This window comes from Panthera uncia, chromosome C2 (assembly GCF_023721935.1).
Source record: "Panthera uncia isolate 11264 chromosome C2, Puncia_PCG_1.0, whole genome shotgun sequence".
Lineage (NCBI taxonomy): Eukaryota > Metazoa > Chordata > Mammalia > Carnivora > Felidae > Panthera > Panthera uncia.
Genome location: NC_064810.1, coordinates 7,677,313 through 7,695,548, shown reverse-complemented (window position 1 = coordinate 7,695,548; position 18,236 = coordinate 7,677,313). Strand labels below are relative to the sequence as shown.

General features: G+C 43.6%; 1 protein-coding gene across 13 annotated transcripts in view; it reads left to right on the top strand.

Annotated features, from left to right (window-relative positions):
* Nucleotides 1–18,236, top strand: part of DYRK1A (dual specificity tyrosine phosphorylation regulated kinase 1A) — a 153,737-nt gene that overhangs the window by 92,006 nt on the left and 43,495 nt on the right. The window contains exon 3 of one of the 13 annotated variants that reach the window (XM_049627875.1): nucleotides 15,297–15,415. The exons of 11 other annotated variants lie outside the window; for them this stretch is intronic. The gene's annotated coding sequence lies outside the window, so the exon portion shown is untranslated. One more of the 13 variants, XM_049627876.1, reaches the window with a different exon arrangement.

Genomic DNA, 18,236 nt, shown 5'->3' with positions numbered 1-18,236 from the left:
GTCGTACTTGGCCCTCGTGCCTGTTCCCCGGCCATGGTGGGCGCGGCTGACGGAGCGAGCGAGCGAGCGAGCGAGCGTGCCTTCCACCTGAGGCTCAGCTTAGCCTCGGAGCCTCGGAGCCTTGGAATCCGTACTCGTGCGTGTTCCACACGGCCACCGGCGGTCTGCGGAGGTCGTACTCGACAGGAAGCCTGGCGGCCTTCTCTGTTGTAAGGGACGGAGGGGGAGAGGCCTGTACTGCTGTGTGGTCCCTCCCCCCTCCACTTTCTCTTTCTCGGTCTTCCTGCCTGCGGAACACCGTTTTCTGAAATGCTCGCGTTCACTCGTTTGTTGTTCGAGGGTTCCTCCCATCACCGGCAATAAAATACCAGCTCTCGGAGGCTGGAGACTTGGCTCATCTTCATACTGTGTCCTTAATGCCACAGACTTTGTCTGGAACTGTACTGTGGGCGGCTCACTCAGTTGGGCAGCCGGCTCTTGATTTCAGCTCAGGTCATGATCTCCTGGTTTGTGGGGTTGGGCCCCGCGTTGGGCTCTGTGCTGACAGCACAGAGCCTGCCTGGGATTCGTTCATTCTCTCTCTCTCTCTCTCTCTCTCTCTCTCTCTCTCTCTCTCTGTCTCTCCCTCCCTCTCTCCCCCTCCCTCTCTCCCTCTCCCTCCCTCCCTCCCTGTGCCCTTCCTCCACATGCATGAACTCTGTCTCTTTGTGCGTGTCTTTTTCTCTCTCTTCTAAATAAGTATTAAAAAAAAAAGTTTCTAGGAGTCACAGTTTAAAAAACAGCAAATACAAACAGTACCATTAACCTTAGTAATATATTTTATTTCACCCCATATATTTAAAATACAGTATTTCAAAATTAAAAGTTATTTATAAGATGTTTTACATTCTGTGTGTGTTTTACATTTGCAACGCATCTCAATTCCTACTAGTCTCATTTCAAGTGCTCCGTTAGCCATCTGTGACCAGTGGCTCCCGTACTGGACAGCTCAGGTCTAGAGCATAGCAGGGGCTCAGTAAATACTTGTTGAATGAATGAGTGAGTAAATGAATCAGAAGAAGATAGATTGGTTGTTAAAGGAGCATGTAGGTTCGAGGAAGGGTTTTAGTTTTACAGTGAGGACATAGGGCGTGTTTCCGTGTTTGATAGAACCGGGGGGAGAGAGGTGGAAGGTAACAGGAGACAGAGGGGTTAACTGATGGAGGACGCTTCTGAGGCGGCGGTCGGGAGTGGGTTCTGCAGCCCCGGTAGTGGAGGAGAGCTGTCTTGCTGTCTGCTCTCCTTTGAAGAGGTATGTTTTTTGATTCCATTTTAAGAGGCCCAAATCCAGTTCGTTTAGCATAGAGTTTATTCATTTTGAGGAGGAGAGAGCCAAGAGGGTGCATGAGCAGGGGAGGGAGAGACGGGAGAGAGAGACTCTCAGGCGGGTTGCGTGCTGTCAGTGTGGAGCCCGACGGGCTCGATCCCACAAACCGAACGGTGAGATCATGACCTGAATTGAAATCAAGAGTCAAGACACTTAACCAGCTGAGCTACCCAGGCGCCCCTAGCATAAACTGATTGGATTGTGTTATAAGTATTCCTTTCCTCATTTTAGATATTAGAGAGTGGAGGGTTATTTTAAAAGCCTCAAAAGTGGTTTCTCCAGCGACTTAAAAACAGAAAAGACCGAATCATTATATTGTGTACCAAAAACTGATGTATGTCATTTATGCCTCAGTTAGAAAAACATTTGCAAAAGAAAGGAAAACATCTTTTTAGGTGGAAGGTAGGAAGAAGTGTCACTGGCACGTATCACCATTTTTACCTCGGTGTCATTCAGCTATGAGAAGAAGTATTTTCTGTGTTAAAAATTAACCAGACCTGATTTTCAGCATTGTGATGGTACTTGGCATTATAAAATTATGTACTGTACCTGTTGGAATATAGAGCAGTTATTATTTCCCCCACATTATCCCTCAGCCCTTACACACGTTGGGTTCTTAAACAGCATCTTACATAGTGTCTCGTGTTACGGGGCATACTGTGCACGTGAGGTAAAGTTCTGTTTGAGGAGGAGACGTAGGCATGGGAGCACCTCTGTGGTGGTTTTAGATGCTCGTGGAGGTCACCGGATGTAACGAATCTGAACAAAGCGAGGCAGAGAAACGGAACACCAGTTTTTGAGGTTACGGCTTCACGGTGTCAGGCGTTGATGTTGTAAGCAAAGCTTTTAAGGATCATCTTTAAAAGTATTGTAATAAATAGAAATTATGAACATATCCGTAGGATTAATAGAAAACATCAACGGTTCTAATGTTAAAATGTTTAAGTCATTGGCACAGTGTCCCTGTGTGGTATCGTGCAGGGAGTCAAAAAGCGTGGTGTCCAAAACAACTTAAGAGGTAAGATTAGATGACTTTATTTTTACTATTTTTTAAAAGTTTATTGTTATTTATTTCGAGAGAGAGCATGAGCAGAGAGGGGCAGAGAGACGGCGGAGGGGAGAGAGAGAACCCCAAGCAGGCTCTGCACTGGCAGCGTGGAGCCCGATGCGGGACTCGAGCTCACGAACCGTGAGACCGTGACCTGAGCCGAAGTCAAGTTGGACGCTCAACCGGCTGAGCCACCCAGGCGCCCCAAGCCTAGAGGACCTGATGGAAATCCAGTGACCACAAAGTCACTGGTATTGACGGTGGAGGTAGGCTCCTGACTGCGCAGAGTCGGGCGCCTCTCCCCTGTGTGTAGATAGATACGTAGTGCTCATCTCACTGGGAAGCGCGACATCTTCGTACACCCCCGACGGTGGCCTGCTCGGGCGTGTCGCGTGCTGCCGGAGCTGGAAGCGACTGTGGACGTGGTCATTCAGGGGCGTTCGACCTCTTTTTCTGCCCAGGCATCTAGAGCAGGTTGGGTTGCTCTGTCAGAAACAGAGGCTCCCCAGGACAGTGCTCTGGAGACAGGAGAGGAGAGTGATGTGTGTACTTTGGAGCCGCCTCAGATGAAGAGTGATGATATTCCCGCGGAGAGGGGCGGAGAGGGGCCGTTTGGGCGTGGGGCATCCCACGCTCCTGTAGCTGCTACACGGGCTGCTCCCAGGGCCAGTTTTCTTTTTCTTGGCTCTACCTTTTTCGTTCTCCTTTCATGCTTTTGTCCTTTTTCCTCTTTCTCTTTCTTTTTTTTTTTTTTAAGTTTATTTTGAGAGGGGGGGGGGAAGACAGTGCAAGTGGGGGAGGGGCAGAGAGGGCGAGAGAATCTCAAGCAGGCCCCGTGCTGTGGGCACAGGGCCCGCTCAGACTCACGAGTCATGAGACCGTGACCCGAGCCAAAATCAGACGCGTAACCAACTGAGCCACCTGGGCGCCCCACTCTCCTTTCTCTTTTCAACAAAGTTTTTTAACTATCACGTGCCTGATAAAGTGCGAAATACTAGGAGTCAGTCTTTAAAGTTCAGATCATAATACATTTAAGGAACTATCGTCATTCAGCTTAGTACCCTTGCCTGCCTTTCTGAGCGTCATCGCTGGTTTCCAAGTCACCTGGGCTCAAAACCTCTGAGTCATTTTTGCATCTGGCTTGTCTCCTCTCTTCCATATTTAGACGAGCGCTCAGGTCCTGTCACCTCTACCTCCGAGGGTCTGTTCATACGTCTCCTTCCTTTTCTATCATTACCTTCCCTCCTGAAGGCTCCCACAGTCCTGTGCTTGAACTGTTGAAATAAGTCCCTGATTGATCTCTGCTTGTGGGCTCTCCCCGTTCTAGCCCCTATTACACACCAATTCTGTTATGATCAGCTTAAATAATAGAACAGTTACTGAGTACTTAAATGTGCCAGATACCACTTTAAACATTAACTCTTTAATTTTCATAGTAATCTTAAGGTGCAAGTACTCTTATTAACTCATTCTGCAGATAGAAAAGGGATGCACAGATTTTATTAACTTATCCAAAGTCACACAGTAGCTAGGCAGTAAGTGGCAAAATTGAATCTCGACACTCTAGAATGTGAATGGCTAGAACCAAAGCCACAACTGGAGTTGTGTCGCTCCTGGCACACCTTCCCTGGCACTCTCTTAACCTGTTTCACGCAGTCTAAATTCCTTAGCTTGGCAAGAAGACTCTTGGGCCCGGCTTGCCCTTCTGTCCTTAACCTGCTCCTTTGTCTGTATTCTCCAAGCCAAAGTCGAGGCGACATTTGAACCCCTTGCAAGACAAGTGAGAGTGGATGGGGCAAAGTGATTGAGGCACTCGGTGATTGGAAGTAGAGGAGGAGGGGGTGTGCTTGAGAGAGTGTGGGGGTGCCTCCGAGGGAGGGAGCGTGTCATAAGATTAGTCTGCGAAGGGAGGTTGGCGCCCGAGTGTGGCCCGCTCTCTAGTCTTGCCTTCTCCCACAGGACATTTGCATGGGCTCTTTACAGAACTAGAGACACTAGAGAACTGGCCTTTCTGTTTTGTGAAACTCGATGTGAAGTTTACTCGTGTTCTCTAGACTCCTGTGTAATTTCCTCTCTCTTCTGCCACAGCCACCCACTGGTCCGTTTTCGCTTGAATTCAAGCAGGGTGTGTTTGGGAAGGGGCACGCAGGCTGGGTGCCGCTTCCCGGCCCCTGTTTTCCTCGCCGGTTCAGTTTTTCTTCGCTCCTTTGCAGGGTTTCAGCAGTCTCACTTTTTAGGAGGGGTTTCCATGTCTCTTGAGCACTCTTGCGCTCACTCCCGGCTTTGGGGCCTGGCTCAGGGTGGCGACGAGAGTGTTCTCTGGAGACGCAGTCAGTCTGGCTTTCTTAACGTGTGAACCTGGGAACTTGGGGCCCCTCTCCAGCTGCTTGACTGGAGCTTCTCTCTGTAAAATGCAACGAGTACCATAATGGTGCCATCTCGTTTATAGAGCTTCTGGGGGTACCAAGGCATACTGGAACGGTGTTTGGCACGGACTGAAAGTTCAGTGAATATTACTAATTCTATTTTCATTACATTTTAAAAATTCTGACTACTTAAGAGTATTCCAGTAAAGGGTCATGGAAACTTGTTTTATCCATACAGTTATTATTCAGGGTACTCTAAAAAAAATTTGCCTGTTTGAGAGGTAAAAATGAAGTCTCCTTGTTACTTATTATTGATTGACTTTTTGACTTCCGGTTAGTTTTCTCATATACTTATTATTCGTTTGTGAGAATTGCATCTTTTGTCCTTTCTGAAGGGAGGGGCATATCTCGGTGTTAATTGTATTATTAGAGAATGTGTTAAGGATACCGTAGAATACTTTGGACGGTAACGGGTTCCGTACTGTTTCCATCTGGCATAGAACTCAGGTACAAGTTTTAAGCACTTTGGCACAGCAGACTTGGAAGAAGGAAAACTAATGATGAGCCCTAAAATGATGTATTTATTTGCTACATAAATATATTTTTAATGAAGGGTTACCTTTTTTTTATGTTATTAAATTTTATAACCTCTATCGAACGGTTATAACAGTTTGCTCAATGCCTAACTTTTAAAGTGTCTTTGGTCAGATGAATATCTTGCCTTTTGGCCATTTTGTAATGGAAAATCCCGTAAATATACAGTGTTTTAATTGGAATCACAAAGCCAAATGATTGCCTCATCGGGTAATTTTAAGTATTATGCTGCAATTCAATATAGGTACCCAAGTACTTAACTAGATTTAAAAATATCTTGTATGTTACAGCTGTTTAGCCAGAACTAAAAAAGAGTGAGGGGTGTGTGTATGGTTCTCTTTTCTGCTTGGGATAGGAGAGAGGGAAAGGTTTTTTTTAATGTGTTGGGTTGAGTTTTTGTGGTTTGGGTCCCCCCCCCCCCCCACCCCAGCTGCTCTTGCTGCGCCTGCTTGTGGTATAAAGATCAGGGAAAGTTTGAGGCAGCTTTCTTTCCAAAGGAACCTTCTGTGCCTGAAACTTAGTAGCATCTTCAGACATTTCTTAAAATGCCATCCGTCCGTGGTTGTGGCACAGTCGAAGGTGATGGGCGGCCTGTGGTAGGTGACGTTCCTGCCTATTTCTAGCTGCCTCTTTCCGTGTTTGGGCACGGCAGCTCCTCCTCGAGGGCAAGGCAGCTAAGCAGGCTGTGTTCAGCTTTTTAATGACTTCATAGATTTCAGCTTTTAGATGCATTGTAATATATAGTTTCTCTTCTTTCTGTACTTCCAGGTTTTTGGAAGGCAACTTTAGTGTGCTTACGTAGGCCTTGACAAAGTTATGGCCAGGAGATCTGAAGAAAACTGCAACAGGGTGGGAGAGGGCCCATCTCTGGGTAATTCAAGTTTTATATGTATGTGTGTGCACGTGGGTGTATACATAACATTCTAACATTTTTCTAGATAAATAGCATTTTACTGTGTTTTTGTATAGATTTTTTTTGAAAAAAAAGAAACATTTTAACCACCGTTCTTTAAAGTGCCTCTCTTAAGCTCTAAGCAGACTGTTGGGCAGCCTTTTCTTTCTCTGGCAACAGTCTGTAACATTTCACATCCATGGCATCATACAAGAGAAGGCCTCTGTACTTTGGATTTACGTGATTGGACAAGATGATGAATCCTATTTCATGTATGAGGAAAGGGACCTGTTTGTTGCCATGCTGCGCTTGATGCTTTGTGCTAAGGCAGGCGAGCGGAGGGCTTAAATTCTAGTCCAGCGTATGTCAGGATCGCAAGATGAATGTTCCGGATGGATTCCTCATTTTTTTCTGTGTTCTAAATGAATGTGCTATTTGCATGCTATAGAGGAATCTGTAGGGGTGTAGAAAGCAGGGCCCGGGTCCAGAAGGTTTGACAAAAGTGATTATGAACAGCTTGGAACCTGCACTTACCTGTCTGGATTGTTCCAGTGTTCCCCCTTAGCTGTCCCACAGTTGACTGACCTGGGAGAAGTGAGGGAAAACCCTTTCTTCTGACTGCAAGTAGGGAGTGGCCTTCGTTGAACGCACTTGTCATGCCGTTGCCAGTCTGGCTGCCCTTTTGCTGTTTGGCGTGCCGGTGACCGCTGCGATAACCTGGCGTAGGTGACTGGAGTCGCCAAACCACAAATAAGGGTCCCTGAGCTGGTGGGGCCTGTATGAGAGACCACTCTGAGACTGAGACCGATCGTGCTGAGCTGGGGAGGGTCCCTGGTGTCATTCCTCTCACTGGAAGCCACGCCAGAATCTCAGGGTCAGCCGCACCATGTGGTCGGAGCCGTAGTTTCTCAGCTTGCTTGGAAGAATTCGTTCTTTGAATATGACTAATAAATTTGTCGATTTGAATGACATCATCTTTGTAAAACACTAGGAGTGTTTATGGAGGTTGAACTTCCTGAAGGCCGAGTGGCTGCGGTGAGAGGGTGCCTCCTCCCGTTAAAGAAGAGGCTGGCTTTTGGACCGTCTAGTCGGGACCTCGGTCACTTGCCCATTTTCTCTGATGTTCGTCTGGATGCTTGGTGGAGCTAGCGTCACAGCTTGTGTAGATCTTCTAGATCTTTTACTTATTTGTTTATTTTTTTAAAACATTTATTTATTTTTGAGAGACAGAAACAGAGTGTGAGCAGGGGTGGGGCAGAGAAAGAGGGGGACACAGGATCTGAAACAGGCTCCAGGCTTGGAGCTGTCAGCACAGAGCCTGACATGGGGCTTGAACTCATGAACTGCAAGGTCATGACCTGAGCTGAAGTCAGACAATTAACCGACTGAGCCACCCAGGTGCCCTGATCTTCTAGATCTTCTCAACAGTGGTTGTGGATGTTTTTCTTAGCGGCGTGGTCTCAGGTTAGCCTGATTGGTTACCCGTCGAATTAATGATATTTTATTTTATATTTTATTTTATTTTGTTTTGTTTTATTTTATTTTAATTTTATTTATTTTATACATATATTTTTTAAATGTTTATTTTTGAGGGAGAGAGAGAGACAGAGCATGAGCAGGGGAGGGGCAGAGAGAGAGGGAGACACAGAATCGGAAACAGGCTGCAGGCTCCGAGCTGTCAGCACAGAGCCGGACGTGGGGCTGGAACCCATGAACCGTGAGATCGTGACCGGAGCCAAAGGCAGACACTCAACCGACTGAGCCACCCAGGCGCCCCGATGATGTTATTTTAATCCTCGGCTGGAAAGAAACTCCCGTAATTCAGCTCTTGTATACGTGACCAACACACTGGTTTGGCGTGATGGCACTGATATTTCCTGAAAAGGCTGCCTCAGCGGGTCGTGGCTCATTAGCTCTTCCCTTGTGCTGTTACCTGGATTCTGCTAGTCCAGGAGGCATCTTTTTCTGCCCCTCTGCAAGGCTGTCCAGTGAAACATCTAAAATTAAACTTCGGTTAGAAACAAATTCACTTTTTATGTTCTCCCAAAGGATTGGGGGGTGTGTGTGTGGGGGGTGGTTACAGTATTTGTAAATTTAAGACAATTATAAGGCAGCAAGGATCGTGTGACTGCAGTCATGAAGATAAACTTTTTTACGGCATTTGCCTCAACAGCATGTTTGTGAACACTTTGTACAAGCGACCGTTACTTCAGTTGTTGTGTTAAATACGTTGCTTTCTTTCACATATGTTTTTTCTGGTAAAGTATCTGTTTTCAGTTTTCCAAAAGTTTCGTCATAGTTATTTAAAATCATGTATCAGGTAGTCGTACCTAAAATTCTGCAGTATGTTTAATATATTGCAGCGTATTAATAACCTTCCATCTTGTTCTGGGATTTCTAAGTCTTCTAGTGGCAGATTCACTTTACAAACGGCGGGTGCACATTTATGTTTATGACTGTCTGTGCTCTTTATGTTCAACTGCTCATTTAGTCACTTGGGCAGCACTTCCTTCTGGGGCTTCTTCTGTGTGCTGAGCACTGTTGTAAGTCCCGGGGATTCAGCAGTGAACAAAGCTGGACGAAGGGGGACATCCTGGTGGGGTTTACGTCTCAGTCCCGTTGCACTAGGAGGTAGACCTTGGGCTTCCGATCACACCACCGGCCACCAACCAGCCACCAGGCTGAGTTACACAGTCACTGATCTTTATTTTCTCCAAGAGGTTGGACTTGACTTCTTAAGAGGTTAATCTCACCTGTTAAGTTTGTCTAGAGACACTGTATCTTTGTCTGCCTGTTTTTTGTTTTTGAAACAAAAAACTTCCCCCACCTTATTTCTAGAAATTAAAGGATCAAAGGTTACTTAACACCTTGTTTCTGACAGAGTGGGGAAAACTTTTATTTAAATGGGCTGATTACTGATGAAACATTTTTATATTCTGGGTACTGTAAGAAAAAAAATATTGCTTTCTCCTCTACCTGGAATTTTCATGATTACTGATAACCCATAAAATACCAGGAGGTATTATCTGCTTCTTTATTTTTACCACTTAACAATGTTTTATAATTTTAGAATATTGGGGGCCATATAAATATAAACATATTACATGTTATACCTTGTATGGTGTAATAATTTATGGAATCCAGCAGCTATATTTTGGGTGGCTATTTTCATCTTTTTTGTGTGTGTTCCAGATGCTATTCCTAAAAATAAGTTCTTGACTTCTTATTTCTGCTGCGAGAATGTAATTTGCCTTCTGTAATTGCAAGGGTTAAGACCCGTTTAGTGTAAAGTAAGATTTTGTGTGTTCCAGTTGTCTGTCTGTCCATCTGGTCCATCTTAGTGGTTGCTTGCGAGCTTAGCACGTGCACCCTTAACTTACACGGTGGTGTATTTGCCTTTTATCTGTCCTGTACCTGGTGCTGTGGTTGTCATCTGCATGACGTTTGTAAGTGATGTAAACTCTACAGTTTGTTGTTATTTTTGCTGTAAACAATGAGTTCTCTCTTAACACTACCGACAAGAAATATGTTTACGATTTGTCTACGTATCTGCCGTTTCTGTTGGTCTTTATTCCTTAGTGTGGATCTCCGTTTCTGTCTGGTGTCATTTTCCTTCTGTGAACTGTGGACATTTTTGGAGTGCCAAGTCTGCTATTGAAGACTTTTTTATTTTCGTTTGTCTGTGGAAGAGTTTTGCCCGCCTTTTGAAGGCTTGTTTTGGTGGATACAGAATTGTAGGTTAAATGTTTTTTTCTTTTATCATTTTAATTAAAAATTTCTTTTTACTGTATATTTATTTCTGAGAGAGAGAGAGAGAGAGCGAGAGAAGGAGAGAGAGAGGGAGAGAGAGGGAGAGGGAGAAGGAGAGGGAGACACAGAATCGGAAACAGGCTCCAGGCTCTGAGCTGTCAGCACAGGGCCCTGTGCAGGGCTCGAACTCAATAACGGTGAGATCATGACCTGACCCGAAGTCCAGCGCTTAACTGACTGAGCCACCCAGGCGCCCCTCCTTTTATCATTTTAAGATGTTGCTTTGTTTTTTTTTTTCCTGGTGTGCATGGTTTCTGATGAGAAGTCAGTGGTGCTGTATGTAAATGTGTATTTTCTCCCCATTCTGACTGCTTTTACGGTTTTTTCTTCATCAGTGCTTTTAACAATTGAGTGCCTTTGTGTGGGTGTGCGCACATGCATTTTTTTTTTTTTTTTTTTTTTTTAAGAGAGAGGGTGCTCACACATGTGAGCAGGGTGAGGGGCAGAGAGAGAGAGAGAGAGAAAGAGAGAGAGAGAGACAGAGACACACACACACACACACACACACAAAGACTCCCAAGCAGGCTCCGTGCTCAGTGCAGAACCTGACCCAGGGCTTGATCCCACGACTCTGGGATCATGACTTGAGCCGAAATCAAGAGTCAGGCACTCAACCGACTGAGCCATTCAGATGCTCCTGTGTATTTTTATACTGCTTGGGTTGATTGATTTTGGATCTGTGGGTTGATACTTTTCATTGAATTTGGGAAAATTTCCAACTGTTATTTCTTCATAAATTTTCATTCCCCGATTTTTCTCTCCTTTCCTTTTAATACTTCCTCTAGATAGGAATGTTTGCTTGATTTTGTTGTGAAGGTTTTAGATGCTTGTCTCATTTATTATTATTTTTTCCATTGTATTTTATACTTGTTTTCAGTTAGGTTAATTTCTGTTGCATCATTTTTACATTCACTGATCTTCTGCAGTGTTTAATCTGCTGTTTGATCCATCCAGTGAATTTTTCATAGTTTTTCATTCTGTAAGTAATCTGTGCACCCAGCGTGGGGCTTGAACTCATGACATTGAGATCAAAAGTTGCACATTCTACCAACTGAGCCAACCAGGCATCCCCATTTCAATTATTATTTATTCCTAGAATTACCATTTGATTCCTTTTTATAGTTTTCTCTTTATTCAGTTTTGCTGTTTGGGGCCACTTGGCTGGCTCAGAGGAGCGTGCAGCTATTGATCTCTGGGTCCTGAGTTGGAGCCCCGTCTTGGGTGTAGAGATTATTTAAATAAATAAACTTAGAAGATTTGCTGTTTTTTCTTATTTTGTCTGCATTTTCCTTCTATTTTGAAGCCTTTGTATGCCTGTTTTTTCCTCTGCCAATTTCATTATTTCTGTCATTTCTGGATCTATAGGTGGATTTGTTTTCCTCCTGAAGCAGGCCTCTTTCTTCTGCTTCTTTGTGTGCCTAGTGATTTTAGTTTTTTTAAGTAGGTTCCATGCCCAACATGGGGTTTGAACTCACAACTCAGATTAAGAGTCGCATGCTCTACTGACTGAGCCAGCCAGACGCCCTCTTTCTAGTGATTTTTGATTGGATACAGGCATTAGAAATACTAGGTAGTTGAGCTTCTGGGTTTTGTTGTCCTTTGAAAGGTGTTGAATTTTGCCCTGGCAGGCTGCACACTGTCTTGATTCTTGAAGGTATGTTTCAGTGTCTGTTAGGACAGGCAGGAGGCAGCCAGGATGGCTCTACTGCTGAAGCTTGGATGTTTTTTGTGGGGGAAGTCTGCTTTGAATGTCCATGGTGTTTTTGGGTTTCTCCACCCTAGCTGATTGGAGCACTTACGTTTCCTGGGTGCTGTGCGAGTTCTAATAGCTGTTCAGCTCCTAGCTCCTGGCGCATGCTTTTTGCCTCGCCTCCCACAGGGACCTGTACCCAGCACTTGGGCAGCTTAGTGTTTGGCCAAAGAATCAAGGGGATTTCTAGGTGTAGGTAATGGAGCTCCTTCTGTGCAGAGCTCCCTCCTTTCTGTGGCCTGCCTTACCAGTTCCAGCCTGGACCTCCCATCTCCATCCTCCCCACTCAGCAAGACCCCTCTGTTGTGTTTGGGCCCCCTCTCCCCACACTGGACTGTGGAAATTGTCTCCAGATAGAAAGCCAGAGTGATTGTGGGGCTCCCCAGGTTTGTTTCCTTTTTCTCAGGGATCACAGATCTGCACGGCCTGTTGTCTTGGGTCTGAAAACAGTGCTTTTGTGCAGCTGCCCAGTTTTGCTCACGGTGCGTGAGGTAGGTCAGTTACGAGGCACTGATGTGATAAGCTTTTAAAAGTATGTGTTTTTATCCCTATCCCACAGTTATTCTTCACAATTGAATTAAAGTTTCAGACTGAAAAATTTCAACATTTATTTGGATCTTACACGAGCAAATTCGTCGTGTTTGTAGACAACTGAATATGCTATTTTGGCTTGTAGGTTAAAGCAAATGTGTGTGTGTGTGTGTGTGTGTGTGTGTGTGTACACGTTATGTATGTACACTCATTTTGTCATGACATATACTGTCCACTAACTAGAAGGGAATAAAAAATCTATTTGTCCTTATCATTAGATAATTTACGGAGCCCTAATGTAGTTTGCATGTTATTTTCATAGTTTTACTTTAATATGTATTTCTTTAACACCCGTGGAGCCATGCAGTGTGCTATGTGCTCGGGATATAAAAACGAGTAAGAGAAATTGTCGAGCAACAGCTCTAGCCTGTGCGGTGATTAGACTATTCTTTATTTCTGACTCATGAGCCCCTCATTTTATTTTATTTTTATTTTTATTTATTTATTTTTTTTCAATGTTTTTTATTTATTTTTGGGACAGAGAGAGACAGAGCATGAACGGGGGAGGGGCAGAGAGAGAGGGAGACACAGAATCGGAAACAGGCTCCAGGCTCCGAGCCATCAGCCCAGAGCCTGACGCGGGGCTCGAACTCACGGACCGCGAGATCGTGACCTGGCTGAAGTCGGACGCTTAACCGACTGCGCCACCCAGGCGCCCCAATGAGCCCCTCATTTTAAAAATACTTCTTCCATCCTTACTCCCTTCAGCTCTCTCCCTTCTCAACCATTTCTTCATATTCTAAATATTCCTGATAGATTCAGTTCATTGTTTCACTGAACAAATATTTGTTGAATGCAGGCCACGTGGCAGGCACTGTTCTTGGTACTGATGATACCTTGATGAATAAAACTTTTGTCATGGACTCCTATCCAGTTACCCTCTTCATCACAGACCTGTGTTTGTAGCCATCATTTAAGTGCAGTCGGCTCTTACTTTAACATTCTTCTCCTTTGTTATGGGTGTGCCTCGTTGCAAGTGATCTTGGCACATTTTCCTACATAATCTTGGTTGCCCTCCCCTCCTTTCTCAGGGGAGTCTATCTCAGAAGCTTGGCCTCCTAAGAGTTTCCACATTTTGTGGATGTTATAGTTTTAATTAGCTTGGATTATTTTCATTTATTTTTGGTCTTTAATACCGTACTTTCTCTTTAAAATCAAATGTGGTTTAAGATGTCACAAGGATGGTCCCCTATCAGCGTATTAACAACAAAAGAAATTCAAGCTAGCTACAGGCAGAGCTACTTGTGGGTTTCACATCCGAGATAAATAAATGGCTTTTTTCTTTGCCGAGGGTCTTCTCCTAGGCTTTTCTCTTTGATGTGTGCTCTCTGTGTCCGGCTGCCTGTTTGAGTCTCGCCATCTCCCAGTCTCCCAGATCTGTTCATGGAATGCTTCTCTGAAGAATCACCGCTAATTTCTATAGTGTTATGGTCCCTGGTTTAGGTTTTTGCTGAAACATCGTAACTGGAGTGGAATGAGAAAGCTACTGCTAGTTGTTCTTCCTTTTTCTCCTCCCTCCCTCCCTCCCTCCCTCCCTTCCTTCTTCCTTCCTTCCTTCCTTCAAAATTTTTATGAATATTCAAAAACATACTTATGGTAAAAAAGCTCCATATAGTTCAGAAGGATATAAAAATGCGCACAGGACCCCACTTGCATACTTTTTCCAGCTTACCTTTTACACTATTTGGCAGCAATTTAAAATACTATTTTGGTACTGAACTCCAAATAATGATTATGAAGATAATTTTGAATTAAATAAGACTTGATACTACAGCATGTATTTTGACACATTCTTGAGCTAAAATATTAAAGCTCATTTTTAGTTTAGTTGGACAAGGATTACATATAGCATGGTATAGATAGATGTCAGGTTAAACCATTTGAAATGGCTGTTTTGTAGGCCAGAGGAGGTCTAAGATTAGCAGTTTCCTACAGGTCAGCCTAATACTTTATTAACATCATAGGATGAACTGAGTCCTTGTTCTTCTTAACATTTGACTTGAAAGGGAAGATGCAGGGGCGCCTGGGGGGCTCAGTCAGTTGAGCATCTGACTTCAGCTCAGGTCATGATCTCACAGCTCAGCTCGTGAATTCAAGCCCCGCGTCGAGCTCTGCGCTGACAGCTCAGAGACTGGAGCCTGCTTTGGATTCTGACTCCTTCTCTCTGTCCCTCCCCTGCTCATGCTAGTGCATACTGTCTCTCTCTTCTCTTTCTCCTTCAAAAATAAACATAAAAGAAAGGGAAGAGGGAAACTTTGGAAAGACTAAAAACCGTGGCGATGGGCCTGATTATAAAATCAGGTAAAGAAGGAATTCTCGTATTAGTTTGTCTTCCTGGATGGAGTCTTGTCATAGGAGAAGAATGAATGAATGAATGGATAACTTAAATACTTGTGGGAGGAAATGAAACTTGAGTATCTTTCTGCATTGCACGCATAACAGTTGAACTCAGAAAGGAGACAGTGAGCATGTGGCAAACACACCTATATACAGACCATAGTTACGAGGCCCCATCACTGGGACTGTTAGTAGTTGTGATAGATGGTATAGTAAGTAGCTAAAAAAAAAGTACTATAAGTGAAAAACATAAAGTGATTTCTTGTTAGTCCATGTTTTGATTACCTACAGCAAAATTTAAAAAGAACATTGGATTCTTTGTCACCTAGCATACCACCCTTATGTACAGGAGTGTGTATTAGTGTTTTAATAATAATAAAAAGCCCCAAATAATTAACCAGGAAGGCAAATCTCTTGGGGGGAAACCAGCCCTATGGTGTATTGTATAGTCACAATTCTAGCTGAGGTTTGGGTTATGTGCCACTTGGATTAGTTGGAAGTAGCTTTCTTTCATTAAGTTAAGCAATTAAATTGTTTTTTAGATGATGTTCGAAGCCGCTTTGGCATCGTCTGGTGGCCTGTTAGAAATGCAGACCCTCAGGCCCTACCCTAGATGTACGGAATCAGAACCTGCATTTTTCACAAGATTCAGAGGCGATTTGTAAGCACATTAATGTTTGTGAAGTACTGTTCTAGATCATGGGTGGCATTGTCACCTCCAAACAGTGTCACGTTAACCTCTCGGTGCTTGGTGAATTTAATGCACGCAGTTAATCCGTTAATTGATGGGATCTAGATTGAGAAAATGAAACAGATATTTTGGGAGGATAGTTACAATAATCAAGCAGCAGCTGTCAGTTTCTTTGTATTTCTTTCATAGCTATCTGGATGTCACAGAATTGTCCATCCCTTCCTCAAAGTGTATCCTTGAGTCTGATTGTACTCACGCGGGATGATTTGTTGATATTTCGTGATTGTGAGTATGTGTGCGTAGGTGTGTGTGTACATGCCCGAGGCAACAACAAAGTATACAAATTAAAGGAGTAATGAGATTTTGATGAGTCAAGGATGGTAATCTATACTGTAGCATATAAAATAACTGAAAAGTGGGGGCTCTGGGTGGCTCAGTCTGTTAGGTATCCGACTTCAGCTCAGGTCGTGATCTCAAGGTTCATAGGTTCTAGCCCCGCATCGGGCTGTCTGCTGTCAGCACAGAGCCTGCTTCGGATCTTCTGTCCCCACCCCCAGCCCCACACATGTGCTCATTCTCTCTCAAAAATAAACATTAAAAAAAAAAAAAGATCTCTAAAAAGTAATAAAATAATTTGTGTGTCTGGGAGGTATAAAAATCTCAGTCCAGCAGAAGGTAAGAAAGGAACATGAAATAGTTGGAGTAAATAGAAGGGTTATAAGTGTACATACATAAATGAAACCCAGGTACATACTGTTTACAAGAGACAAAACTAAAATGTAAGGGAATGGAAAGTTGGCAGTGAAAAGTGGACAAAAGGCATACCACACAAAGAATGAGAAAGTGTGGTGTGACCATATTAAAAAAGGGAAGCATTATTGGAAATAAAGAAGGGCTGTTTATGATGATAAAAGGTTTTTATTTCAGTTTATCTATTTATTTTGAGAGAGAGAGTACAAGCAGGGGAAGGGCGGAGAGAGGGGGAGAGAGAATCCCAGGCAGGTTCTGCGCCCTGTCAGCATAGAACCCCACATGGGGCTCGAACCCATGAACCGTGAGATTATGACCTGAGCTGAAGTCTAGAGTCAGACGGTTCCTGACCGAGCCACCCAAATGCCCCAGGATATTTTTAATACACCTCTCTCGCTAACTAACTGATAGAACAGGACGAGAGCAGAAATAGAAAACCCACATAAGAGAGGATACTTAATAAAATTAGCAAACTCAAAAGATAGGAGCCGGCCTCGTTAGCCAGTCCTGAGTTGAAGGAGATAGCACTAGATTTACACCTACATTGATAGAAAAGCTTAGAGGCTGTAATGAAGAACTTGATGCCAGCGCATATGAAATGTAGACGAAGGAGCCATACTCTTAGAAAAATAACAATTTACCAGACATACCAGGAAATACAAAATTTGAATAGTCCTCTTAAAGAAATACAACTTTTAAGTAATTATTAGCTTTTAACTACCCACAAAGGAAATTCCAAGTCAAGATGGTTTCATCAGTGAGTCCATCACAAAAGGATGATTATGACCAAATTGTGTTCCAGGAAATGCATAGTCGGTTTAACATTCAAAAATCAATCTGTATATTTTACCACATTAACAGTGGATCAGAAAACTCATGTCATTTCAATGGATGCAGAAGAAGCATTTAATAAAATTTAGCATCCATTTGTGAGGGAAAGGTTTTAGCAAACTATGATTAGAAAGGAACTTGATTCATTTGTTAATGGTCATCAAGGAAGAACAGAACCTACATCAACCGCAGTACTAGAGATACGTTGAAAGCTTACTTTCTGAGATTGGGAATAAGACAGGAAAGTAAGTACCTGTGTCCCTCTCTGAGCACCGCCGGGTTCGAGGGACAGTGGCAAGAAGAATGAGGTGGGGGGAAGAATAAGGAATGGGAAGGCGAAACTACCGTTCAAACGTCCAGAAGTGCTAGTGGCTATGGCAGCCTGTTACACGATGCCGATACATTCATCATGGCCAGAAATTCTGTCGAGCAGCACTGTTGAAGAGAGACGGTGTGCAGTTTCAACCACAGTGCCAACATAGGTTTATTTGTTTTGTGATTTTGGTGAGCTAATTCTAAACCATATACGGACATGCAGAGGACTACGAATAACCCAAACCATTGTTGAGGAAGTACAGAATTCTCTACTGGATATTAAAACTTGTAAAGCTGGTTCTTGCACAAGGTTGAAAGAAATCTAGGTAGGTCTGTATCCAGTAGAATAGCGTAGAGAATCCAAAACCAGATCCAAGCGTGCACGGGCATGTGATTTATGATACACATGCCTTGCAGAGCAGCAGGGAAAGTTTGTCTTTGTAATAATTGGTCCTGAGTCAGTTGAATGTCCGTTATGGGGGGGATGCAGCTGAATTCCTGTGGTACACATGCACAGAAATCAAATCCAAGAGCACTGCCCATCTAGATGCGAATGGTGAAAACTCACCTGCTAGAAGATAACAGCATTTCTTGATGACTTGGATATAAGGGAACATTTCTTAAACGGACACCAAAAATACGAATTCTAAAGCAAAAGGTGATGAAATTAGTAGATTGTACTCATCAAAAAAACACCCTTAAGAGAGTGACCATGCAGACCACTTACAACCGACAAAGGGCTCGTACCCAATATGTGTTAAAAATAGGATGTTTTAAATTTTAGAAATGTATCAGGAATAGTCTTTCTTGATAGAAAAATGGAAAAGCAACCTAAGTGGATCTTTAAGCGGCCTTCAATAGATGAAAAGCTGCTCATAGCCACCAGGAAACTTGT